The sequence below is a fragment of the Alligator mississippiensis genome, chromosome 6 (assembly GCF_030867095.1).
Source record: "Alligator mississippiensis isolate rAllMis1 chromosome 6, rAllMis1, whole genome shotgun sequence".
Lineage (NCBI taxonomy): Eukaryota > Metazoa > Chordata > Crocodylia > Alligatoridae > Alligator > Alligator mississippiensis.
Window position 1 is genome coordinate 18,278,164 of NC_081829.1, and position 12,883 is coordinate 18,291,046.

General features: G+C 49.1%; 1 protein-coding gene across 6 annotated transcripts in view; it reads right to left on the minus strand.

Annotated features, from left to right (window-relative positions):
- PSD (pleckstrin and Sec7 domain containing) overlaps positions 1 to 11,432 on the minus strand; it is an 84,952-nt gene extending 73,520 nt beyond the window's left edge. For 5 of the 6 annotated variants that reach the window (XM_059729678.1, XM_059729679.1, XM_059729680.1 and 2 more), the window contains exon 1: positions 11,311 to 11,432. The gene's annotated coding sequence lies outside the window, so the exon portion shown is untranslated. The remainder of the gene's footprint in view (positions 1 to 11,310) is intronic. The other variant, XM_059729681.1, reaches the window with a different exon arrangement.
- Between the last annotated feature and the right edge of the window lie 1,451 nt (positions 11,433 to 12,883).

Below are 12,883 nucleotides of genomic sequence, written 5' to 3' on the forward strand. Positions count from 1 at the left end.
TGAAGTCACTAAATCCTGCCTCAGGGAACTATCTATATGGTAGGACCCACTTCACCAGCCCTGTGCATCACCAACAGCCTGCATCGGAGCTGAGCACCACATACTACAAAGAGCTATCATTTCTGAAGGCATACAGTCTCTGAAAGCCTTCACACACAGCACAAATCTGTTCCGTCTCTACTGCTTTACACACAGCCTGTCTGCATTGCCAGAGGCCAGTGCATTCCCTTCTGAAAAATATCTGGACATCCTAAATGAAGCTTAGCCCAAAGTTTAGCAACCCGACTCAAGTCTCCTGGCTCATGTATCAAGTTCACAAGCAACTGGTACCACTGCTGACCAAAACAGCCCATTCCTCATTAACAGACGGGTAGAAATCTTCTTTTCTTCCTTCACATATACAATAGTCAAACCAACAGGAAAGAACCCTGCCCTGGATAGATCAGTCCTAGCCAAATACTGCCCAGAATCAAACTTCCCATTCCTGAGCAAGCTCAGAGAAAAGATAGCCAAAGGCCAGTTACTAAACTCAGTGAACAGAAGCCAACTTTCTAGAACCAGGACGATCTGAACTTAGGCCAGGACACAAAACTGAAACCACCAATGTGGCACTGATGGAGATTTCCTGCTGTCAGTGGATAGAGCAGGCATCTACTCCCACCTTTCTGGATCTCTCTCCCACCTATATCAATTGTGGAATACAACTTTCTTACCTGAGAGAGAGCTGGTAGAATTTCAGGGTAAATGCACTAAAATTGTTTGGGTCCTACCAGAAAGCAGTCATAGCAATATGCGCCTCTATTACCAGAGCCTCATATGTGGAATCCCACACAATTTTCTGCAGTCCTGTTCTTCAACCCCATGCAGCCAACTAGGTGAACTGGTCAAATGGACTTACATGTCAGAAATATGCAGAATGACATGCAGTCCTCCTTATCCTTCACCACATACAGCTATGCCTCTAGTAGCAAGATGGCTCACTGCTTGGGTGCAATCGGTCCAAGGATGAAGAACCGCTGGTTGAAGCTGGACTCAAGCAAGACAGAGGTGACGCTGGTGGACAGAGAGAAGCACTTTAGAGAGTTTGCCACCAGGAGATAACTTCCTGAGTGCATGACCTTGACTCACTGATTCAGTTTATAACTTAAGAACGCTCCTGGATTTCTTGATGATCCTAAGCTGTCACATAGCAACATCCACAAGTCATGCTTTCTATCATAGCCAGGTGGTTAGCAAACTATGTCCTATTCTGCTCAAGGACTCATTGCCATGTCTTGGCTAGAGTAACCTAGTGCAGTATATCTGGGCATGAAGTCTTTAGGGCTTAGGGAACTCAAACTAATGCCACAAGGGAAAGTAGGCTGAACACTAGGAAAAACTTTCTAATTACAAGGATAGTTGTGGCAGAGCACAGGTTGGGCCTTTGACTTTAAACGTTTTCAGGAAGGCTTTGAGTAACCAGCAGGTGCATTTGGGCCCAATTAAATAGTCACATGACTGAACAGGGGCCACTGGATTGGAAGAGGGCTGTTATACCTCAGTATAAGCCCGTGATGTAGGAGCAGAGCAGGCAGTTACACCTACGAGCTAGAAGAGCAACATTACTCAGACTGCAATTCCTGGAAGACCTTGAGGTCAGGGTAGGAACTATGGGGATGGAGGAGCTTCCTGGTCCTGGGGCATGACCTGAAACTACACCCTGCTGGGGCTGGATGGTGGGGTGGGACTGCCTGTGGTGGGGCAGTCTCCAAGAAATGCCATACTTGTGCCTCCCCAGTGAAAGGCAAGGATGGGGCCTTAGTCTCAGCCCCTGCTGCCTTGGGGGTACCCTGTGGAGGGGAAAGGCTAGCAGAGCACACCCTGACAGAAAAGCACAGGGCTCAGGCCCACTGAATGGGGAATCCAGATTCACTGAGTAGGATCTGAGACATGGCCAAGGTCCAGTAAGGGATCTGAGGCCATGGGGGGCAAGGAGCCCAAAATGAGGCCTAAGGGGCAAAAGGCCCAGGAGCCCAGTGAGGGGGCAGAGTAGAGGCCCCAAAGAGGGGCATGTGGCCAAGGTACATCTGAAGATACCTGAGACCAGATGTAGGCTGGAGGCTGACTGCAGCCCAACTAAGGGACCGGGGGAGTTGAAAGTGATTTTTTTGGGGTGCCAGCTGCAAGGCATGGGGTACAGTGTAGGTATGGTTCAGAGCCATGTATTACACCCTTGGCATTGGGCATTAAATGGACAGCCTCCTGCCTATGAACAACTTTAGTTCCAACAAAGGTGTGGCAGACGAGTAAGGTGGGCAGACTGCCCTAGACAGGTGGGCAGGCTGATGTTGTGACTGACTTTGTGATGGCCCCCTGTCACAATAGTAAAGCACTAGAATAGGTTACCTGGGGAGGTTGAAATAACCTCTAATGATGGAGGTTTTAAGAACAAGTTAGACTGATATCAGACTGATATCTATGGTTTAGATATGGCTGATTCTGCCTTGGGGCTGTGTGGTGGAAGAGATGACTTATCAAGGTTCCTTCCAACCCTATTTTGTGTGATTCTATGGTACTGAATACAATGGAACATCTTTTAGGCAACACAGACTACCATGAGCATATCACTGCTGTCCACCTTTCTCTACAACAACTTCCCACAAAATAAGTGAAGTCCACAGTCTAAGTTGCCATCTTCAAGGCACTTGATGGTACAGATGCAGGATATTTAAAGACCACATAGTGATCTGGGAAAAAGACCATGGTCCATGGCTTCACTCTTTTGGTGCGGGAGACTGATTTATTCTGGGACTAGTCTCAAACTGCAGAACAAACCCCTCCCAGAACTAAGGGTTGTGCCTTCTCTGACATAAGCATACAGCAAGTCACATCTCTGTATTAAGAAGAAGAAAAAACACTTTCATGCATATACTGAAAGGAAGGGAATAGAAAATAAATACTGTGTGTTATTATTCCATTTTGAAAGCAGATTATTATAAACAGGACTGGGAATTCTTCTTCTGGAATTATTCAAGAATACCTGCTGTTTTTTAAATGCCCCTTCCCTTAAAGCAAATTATCTTTCAAGTGTAGACAAGCTCCAGTATTTTTACCAACTATTCAAACTGCCCTGATCATGCTCTGTAACTATCTCCTTCCATTTCAACTGAAACAACAATAGCTACAATCCTATTGTTTCTGAAGGCATTAAAATGTCAATGTCCATCCAGAACATTGACATTGTCCAACATTCTATTTAAAGGGGATTCCTAGGCGAGGAAGGACGTGTTGCATTTTGCTGGCCAGATCCCCTTACCTCTCATTGTTAATAAGCCTATTCCCCCTCAAACCCTTCTGGACCCTTCATATATGCCAGTCTGGAGATGCTGGACATGGATCACAGGTATTACATGTGAAATAATAAGGGAAGAGAGACAGTTGGGAGTAAATGTTTACACAGAAAAAAGTTGAAAAGGAACCCCAAACTAATTAAAAATAACTACTGAGATAGTCCTTTACAGTCTGCAAAGTGATGAACAATAAACACCAATACCAGGAAACACAACTAAAGAAACCAGTATTCAGAGGTATTACTGACAGAGGATGCCTGGCACTGCACACTTCACCCTAGGAGGGAAGATGGAAAACACGACTCTCTTCCTGAAGCACTATCTCCAGAATGCAGCAAGCCACGAGACAGAAAGCCCATGAAACTACAGCCTTCTAGACTTCATTAATGAAAGATTTTGAAGAAGACATGCTAAGACACTACAATGATAATCAGAGAAAAATCTCCGGGAGCCAGAAGATACCTGTGGGATACCTCTTGCAGATGTCATGCTGGTTCTACACCTAGCTTCTCATCATCACCCACAACAAAGTTTTGTATGCAAGGTAGACCTTTGAAGCATCACTCATTGGAGGTATGCAGTGGGCACATACAGCTTTCTGACAAGGTAGTCACTCATCAGGAAGAGCATGCTGTTTTCAGGGAAACTGCTTCAGTATGGATACTTCAGATTGTAGTACACCCCACAGTTGTAGAATCAGAGAATCATAGAAAATGAAGGCTGGAAGGGACCTCAGGAGATCATCTAGTTCAAGCCCCTGTTCAAAGCAGGATCATCCCCAACTTCCAGCCAGGCTTTGTCAAGCTGGCCCTTAAAAACCTCCAAGGATGGAGATTATATCACCTCTCTAGGTAACTTGTTCCAGTGCTTCAGGACCCTCCTAGCGAGAAATGTTTTCCTAATATCCAACTTAAACCTCCCTTGCTGCAGCTTGAGACCATTCCTCCTTGTTCTGTCATCACTGAGAACAGTCCAGCTCCATCCTCTTTGGACCCACCCTTCAGGTAGTTAAAGGCTGCTATCAAATCCCCTCTCAGTCTTTTCTTCTCCAAACTAAATAAACCTAGTTCCCTCAGCCTCTCCTCATAAGTCATGTGCCTCATCCCCCTAACCATTTTTGTTGCTCTCCGATGGACTCTCTCCAACTTGTCCCCAACCTTTCTATAGTGGGGGGTCCAGAACTGGACACAGTACTCCAGATGTAGCCTCACCAGTATAGAATATAGGGGAATAATTACTTCCCTCAATCTGCTGGCAACACTCCTACTAATGCAGCCCAGTATGCCGTTAGCCTTCTTGGCAACAAGGGCACACTGCTGACTCGTATCCAGCTTATTGTCCCCTGTAACCCCCAGGCCCTTTTCTGCAGAGCTGCTGCTTAGGCAGTCAGTCCCCAGGCAGTAGCGGTGCATGGGATTGTTTCATCCTAACTGCAGGGCTTTGCATTTTTCCTTGTTGAATCTCATACAGTTTCTTTTGGCCCAATCCTACAATTTATCTAGATCACTCTGAATCCTAGCCCTACCCTCTAGTCTATCTACTACCCCCCTAGCTTGGTGTCATCTGTGAACTTGCTGAGGGTGCAAGCCATACGCAGTGGAAGGGGGGAGCTAATGGGGCTTATCCCCCCCTCAAATGCGGGGCAGTAGGTTTCCAGGCTACAGCAGGGATGGGGAGAGAGTAGGGCTGCGGCTGGGGGAGGGGCAGGTGCTGCACAGCCAGCAGGGTGCGGGACTCAGCCACGAGCGGCTTTTCCAGGAGGTGCAGCTCTTACTGCTACAGTACATGCATCCCAGGAGGTATGGAGACATGTGCCCCCAAATCTGCAAGGGGCAGAGCAGGCTGCTGCTGTATGCTGAGATCGGGGTTGTGCCAGGGTTACCCCCATCATCTTCCCAGGGATGATTCTGAGTGGGGCAGGGTGGGCATGGGGGTCCCAGGGGCTCCGTCCCCTCCAGCCTGGAGGCACAGCCAAGGCTGGCCCTGCTCTGCACCCCCCCAGGCAGTGCGGGGCAGGGGGTAGCAGATTCGTTGGCACGGGGGCGCCAGTACCAGGCAACAACCCTGGGCACAGGGGAGGAGGTGGCTGCACAGGTACAGTGGGCCCTGGCCCCAATCCTGATCCCAGGCCCAGCTCAGCTCCCTCCCGATCCCAGCCCATTCCCAGCCCCAGCCCTTCTCCCTCCCCTTCTATGGCCCTTTCTCCTCCCCCTAACCCTTCCCTCGCAGACTTTCTGGGGGGAGGGACATGTGTGCACACTCAGCCCCCACAAAAAAAAATTCTCCTTCTGCCTATGGTGCAATCCATCCCATCATCCAGGCTGTTAATGAAGATATTGAACAAAACCAGCCCCAGGACTGACTCCTTGGGCATTCCACTTGATACCAGCTGCCAACTAGATATTGAGCCATTACAATCCAGCCACCTTTCTATCCACTTTAAAATTTATTCATCCAACCCATACTTCCTCAGCTTGCTTGCAAGGATGCTGTGGGAAATGGTATCAAAAGCCTTGCTAAAGTCAAGGTATATTATATGTCCACTGTTTTTCCCTCATCCACAGAGCCAGTTTTATCTCATCGTAGAAGGCAATCAGGTTGGTCAGGCATGACTTGCCCTTGGTGAATCCATGCCAACTATTCCTAATCATCTTCTTCTCCTCCAAGTGCTTAGGAATGGATTCTTTGAGGATCTGCTCCATGACTTTTCAGGGGACTGAGGTAAGCTGACTGGTCTGTAGTTCCCTGGATCCTCCTCCTTCCCTTTCTTAAAGATGGGCACTATATTTGCCCTTTTCCAATTGTCCGGGACCTCCCTTGATCACCACAAGTTTTCAAAGATAATGGCCAGTGGCTCTGCAATCACATCAACCAACTCCCTCAGCACCCTTGGATGCATTGCATCTGGCCCCATGAGTTATACATTTCCAGCTTTTCTAAGCAGTGCCTAACCTGTTCTTTCACCACTGAGGGCTGCTCACCTTCTCCCCAAACTGTGCCGCCCAATGCAGCAGTCTGTGAGCTGACCTTACCTGTAAAGACCAAGGTAAAAAAGGCATTTAGTACTTCAGCCTTTCCTCCTCATCTGTCACTAAGTTGCCTCCCCCATTCAGTAAGGGACCCACACTTTCCTTGACCTTCCTCTTGTTGCTAACATACTTGTAGAAACCCATCTTGTTACCCTTCACATCCCTTGCTAGCTACAACCCCAAATGCACTTTGGCTTTCCTGACATCATCCCTGCATGCCCGAACAATATTCTGGTCTTTCACCAAGGAAGTATAGGATCCCCTGCTCATGTGCAACAGCATGATGCAATAAGGAAAAAAGGACTCTGAATCAGACTGTGGGCTGAAATGAGGACATAGCCAGAAACATACAGGAAACAGAGCTAGCATGCGACTCAAAGTATCAAACAAAGGATCAAAACGATTCTAGGTTTTTTGATGCTATTTGCTATACAGCAATGGCAGAGGATGTGAAATCCTTTGAAATCCTGGCTCCTGGCCCTCTGGATGGTGCCTCCACTCCACCTTGCTATGGAATTCAGCTCCTCCTTTCCAGATTTCGGATGCTATGTTACTGAAACAAAAGGCCCTGTGTGTGTACTCTCTAGCCAAGGCCCCTGGATTTCAAAGGCACTCCAGACCAGCACACTAGAGATCATGGGGTAGCATTAAGGAAAATAAAGACTGGAGGATTTTATTGATTTAAAGAAGAAACTGAATGCCACAAGTTTGGCTTGATTTGTGATTTAATCAAATATTAAATTACTGATTTTACTTTGTCAATATGATGCAGATTTTGGTATTAACAATCATCCTGGTTGCCATGGAGGAAAACGGGAACTGAGTATGGGCTGCAGGGTATGTATGTGAAGCTGTTTGGGCATGTCCGATAAGCTTGTTAGCTTGAAATTTCTGCTTAAAAGATCAGCCAGAAAATAGGTGATACTGTTAGTATTTTAATTCAACAATTTAATGTTGAAACGTTAATAACTAATTGGAATGACCAGGGCAGTTCAGAGTTCACCCTCCCCCTCGTTTCAGGCTCCCTGCAAACTCAGGCATATGCCACAACACCAGTTTATTCTTGGTTTTCTTTATAGATGTTATTCTTTTCATTAAAGATTTGATTCCATTGCACAATTTTGAAGCAAACCCTGTCACTGCAGAACCAAAGGTGCCAGAAGCCCTGGCCATGTGCAGAAGCTCTCAACCAAAACACCCAGTGCTCACAACACAACTGTGCCTCAGTGACCCTCATGACTGTAGCTTTTACTCAAAGTGCTACAGCCATATACTAATTCAGGCCATTTGCCCTCAATTTATTCCCAGCATCTCAGGCCCAGTCCTTTTACTCCCAACTAATCTGCTGCATTTAGCTCAAACTTTGTCATAAAAGCAGCGTTGTCTTCATAAAGTGATCTTGACTTCTTTATATTTAAGCCTTTTATTCTGTTCCCATCAGGTCAGGGGTTAACACCTACAGCACAGCCAGTCACAACCAAGCCCCTTATACCCGAGAAGTCTGTGGCTGCCTCTTCTAAGAGTCCAGGCTTTTGTTTCATTTAGATCCTTTACTTCCAGCCACCCTATCTGGTCCCAAGTCACTAATCAGACTTGGACTCTATCAGCATCCATGACCTGTAACCCTAGGTCCCCCAATCACATCTATGGTAATTACTGCTGAACACCCCAGTCTTGCCATGGATATGTACAGCCTAGAGCTGCACCATTTCCAGAATTGTAATCCCATAGCCTCACCCCTTTTAATGTCACTGTCATCACATATTCCAACATCTATCTGCAAGCTCACCCTTAAAGTGCCCTGGGACCCTGAGGCATCTTCAGGCCCTGAATAAATCCACAGCCCCTTTAACATTAGCCTGTTTTCTGGGTAGAATGTGGAGGCTGCATCATGGGCAGAGTGGATAGAAGGCAATACTGCACATTGTTGTTGTTGTTATTTTAAATTAGATCTTATTATAGTCTCTTAAAACCATTTATTTTTAAAATGAACCTGTGTGAAACTGAATAGGTCAATGACTGAACTGGTTACAATCAGTTCAAATAATTTAAATAGATAAAACACTACACCAATAAACCTCCATCAAATGTTAATGAGTTAAAGGTTTATTAATTATATATAGAATCAGGGAGAAAAACTTTATCCTTTGAAGTCAAATCAGTATGTCAGAATACCACACACCACATTAAACACCTATATTATTTTCAGTCTTCACACAGAACAAGAATTGTTCGATATTTCTCCCAATTTCAAAAACTTTTAATTTGTGCTGTTCAGAAAAAAAGATGCTACCTTAATTAGTTTTAGTTTCTGATTAGCTAGCCGGTGCAAAGATAATATCTTGGGGAGTTAGACCAGTTCATTTCTCACTACCTGGGAAGATGATTAGAAGCTGTAAAAGCAGGAAAACACGTTTCTCCATTCCAATTTTTTAATTCCAATTTATGAATCTTTGACAAGGGTGAGAAAAGGGTGAGTGAAATCTATTGATTCTAAACACTTGAATGCCATGGGACAGATTTGCAAAGGTATTTAGGCACCCTGAGATGCAGTTGAGCATTCTATTCTACACTTGGGAGTTAAGCATCAAACTCACTTTTGACAGAGCCACTAGGCATCTATCTACAAGTTTAAATACCTGTAAAAGTCTGCTGCATGGTGACCAGACTGAATCTATCAATTCACTAACTACAGTTTACACTTCCTCTGTTTAATAAATCATTTCTTTTTAAATCCAAAGTATGCTTTGATAAGCTGTCTGCCTTAGGTATTCAAAACACTTAAGGTGGTTTCATTTAACAGTAAAGAGTAAAAAGTGCTTTTCTACATTTTAAGTGAATTCCAGTTTTTATCTAAATGCAACTTACACAGATCCTGGGTACAAAAATGTCATTAACAGAAGTGAGCTATGCAGATTTACAACAGAAAAAATAATAAATCTACACAAACGTATGTCATTGATTAAATATGTATAAATGCAGTATATGTAAAGACTACATTAAGCTGTAAATCAACTTAATTTAATGGCTATAACAACCAAACAGCATAGAAGTTAGAAAGTATAACTGTACAATATGGAAAACCAATGATTTAATCAAGGTTTCCCATGTGCTCATATAAGTTATCATTAAAACTAGTGATTGAATCATTCCAACATAAATCAAGCCATCTCAGTCAGGTTGGGCGATGAAGAGGAGCTTTCCAGTATAAAGTGATTTGGATGGTCTGAGTGAGCATCTTCTGACCCAGCTGGCTGAACCCTGCAGAAAAATGCTTTCTATGGAGGGGCAATCAGACTGAAGCTTGAAGGACCTGTAGCAGCAGTTTAGAGAACAGGGGACTGAAGCTGCAGACAGGCAAGCACCATGGATGGAGGCAAATCCTGTGACTGAGTGCACGTGAAGATTTCATTTCTGCTTTGTTAAGCAGTTCACAAATATCAGATTCACGTGAGCATCCTACTTCTAGCTGTGCATGAGCTCCCACCTCAAAACCAGAGATAGATCCCTGGCTTGGGTTTGGGTTAGGAAGCAGCTGCTTTGGTTAGGAAGTATTTTTGGTGCAGTAGGAGTGAAGCCAGGATTAGAAGTGGGTGCGTTTTCTTCAGGGAAGGGACAAAGATTGGAGGGGAAGACATGGCCTATGAGTACTGTTTATCCCAGAGGCAACATGCAGCAGAGAAGCTGCACACCTACATGAGCTGGGTGTTCAGTGCTCAGCCACAGGGTGAATGATGAAAAGGATATCATGGTAAGGAAGGGGTGCAGGATTTGTAAAGTCCAGGTCCCGAGTGAGGACATAAAGCATTGTAGACGGCAGGCTGTAGGAGTGTGGGGTGTGGTGCACAGCATCCAAAATGGACAGCACTTGCACTTCAGAGAGTGCTACGAGGTATTGAGGTGGAGAGCACAGGTAAAGGAAGGGGCTTTTGGGAGTGCCAGGCAAGGGACAGCTGGAGGGGATGGGAAGCATGGGTTCAAGGAAGAATTTTGAAAGGTGCTGCATCATCTGACAGTTTTGCTCTGGGGGTATCTGGGGAGTGATCTGGGAAATGTGGGTACTGGGTAGAGGCATAAAGTGTGAGTTCCTCCAAGGCAGCCTGGATGGTGGCGGACACGGCAGCTCTATGGCATGTAGAACCGGCACCCAGAACTGCTCCTGCTGGATTTTCCTCTGTCCTTTCCTGAAAATACCCCTCCCAGCAGGACTAGCAGCCAGCCTGGCCTCTCCCAGCCCTCTCTCCCCCTCTGCTTAGCCTGGCCAGGCCCCTCACCTCAGGGAGGATCAGCTCTGAGTGGATGTGACATCCATCCGGATCAGGAGGGACCTGGCTCTGAACTGAGACAGTAAACAACCCCCTCTGCCCTCCCCTCCACCGGCCCCCGAGAGAGGGGCCAGGGCCACAGCTCCAGTCACAAGGGGGGAAGCAAACGGCAACAGCTCGTTACTCGACTCGACTCCAGGGAAGCGCAGAGCCCCGGGAGCGTGTCCCGCGGGCGGGGAGCCAGGAGCTGCGGGGCCCCCGCGCCCAGCACCGCCCGCTCGCGGCGCCGCCGCCACCTCCGGAACCCGGCGGGGAGCCCCGCAGCGCCTGCGGGCCCGGGGCGGGTGCGGGAAGCGCGGTGGGGCCGTGGCCTGCCCCGACAGCCCCCGCCGGGAGCAGCCGGCAGCGCCGCCGCAGCCGAGTCGACTCAGCCCTCCGGGAGGCCTGACCGGGGACGGGGCAGGCGGGCGGCGCGGGGCCGGGCCGGGCCGGGCCGGGCCGGGAGCGCACGGCGCTGCATCCACGGGGCTGCTCTCCGCGACCCGCCCCGCGGCTCTGTCCCGCCCGCGCGTCCCCCCACGCAACTTTCCAGCGCCCGGCCGCCCGCTCGCCGCCCCCCGGCTCCTTTGTCCGCGCCGCGGCGGCCGGGCCGGGCCGGGCCGGGCCGGGCCGGACTGCGCTGCTCACCCGCGCGGGGCTGGCTGCGGCATCCTCCGGCCGGGCTCGCTCCCCGCCGCGGCGCCGCACCTCGAGCCGGAGCCGGAGCCGGAGACGCGAGCGGCGGAGTCCGCCCGTGAGCAGCGCCCCGCGGGTCCCGCCGCGCCGAGCATCCCGCAGCCGCCGCGCACCGCCCCCGCCCCTGCCTGTGCCCGTCTCCGCCGCGGCGCCCCAGCAGCCAATCCGGCGCGGGCAGCGGGCGGCGGCCCCGCCCCCGGCAGGTCCCCACGGCGGGGGGCGGCCTGGCTCTGCGCAGCGGGGCCGGTGCCCGGGGGTGGCGGGACCGTGTCCAGTCGCTGGCAGCCCCCAAGGAGACCAGCGCGGGGGGAGGCGGGGACCCCGCAGCCCGGGAACATGCTCCAGGGGCAGGTGTGCGCGCGAGACACCTGCCCCGAGGGAAGGAGCGGGTCCGGGGCGAGGGAGGCAGGGAGCGAGGCGCGCCCTGTCCTGTCCTGTCCTGCCCAAGCCTTGCGGGCTGGCTGTGCGGGTGTCAGCCTCGCACTCTCTAAATAACTCCTGTCCGTGTCTCTCACCTGCCCCTGGAGCTGGTTCATAGACTCATAGAGAAGTGGGGCTGAAAGGGACCTGCAGACAGTCATCTAGTGCAAGGTAGGATCACCCCCATCCAAACCATCCTGTACAATCCAGAATCTAAACTCTACATAAGACTGCCACCAACCCTACCCTGCCACAGGTACAGCAGGGGAAGCAAGGCAGCCAACCTCCCGCTTCTATGAAATGTCAATATATACTCAAGAGATGTCGGGGCCATGCCCCCTGCTCCTCCAGTACAGAAGAAAGCAACCTCCCTCCCCACAGTCTTTACCAATCGGGAGGTAAAATCCCTTCCTAATCCCAAATGTGGTCCCAGCAGGTTGTTTGATGTGTGTCAGTATCTCTCACATGATTTCTAAGGAATAAGTTCTTTCTGTGTCACTGTTTTTCTCACACTTCCCCAGGAGCACGTCTCCTCTGTGTGTCTGTGTCCTTCTCATACATGCTTACTTGGGAACAGGTCTTTGGTGCATCTGTGTCATGCTCCCTTACACACACACACTAGAGAACAGGCTCTCCCTCCCCCTCTCACACACACCCACTGCCTAAGGAGCAAGTTCTCTTGTAGTCTTGCTGGAGAATGCTCTTGCTCTCTGCCTCACCCACTCTCAGGGAACCAGCTCCATCTGTCTCTAGAACATGACATGTTTCTACCCCTGAAATAGGAAGTCCTGGGGCACAATTTACCAGCCAGTTGCACCCATGCAGTCAAACCAATGTCAGTTAATAAATGTTTGGGACTGAATGCTTCCCTCTCCCTGGAGCATAGGGCCTCATTTTCACCCTGACATGGAATGACCTCTCCCTTGAATGGCCTGGCATCACTCACTGGTGGCTGGGGAGTGAGGGATAGTGTCCAGACATGGCCTTTTTCTGATCAAGCCAAACTAACTGCTTTGAAGTCCCCTAAGAACTACTGATATGTTGGGATCTCGGGGCTCTGCAAACTGATCACAGTCAGGCAGTGAACTGATCACACCGGGTATAA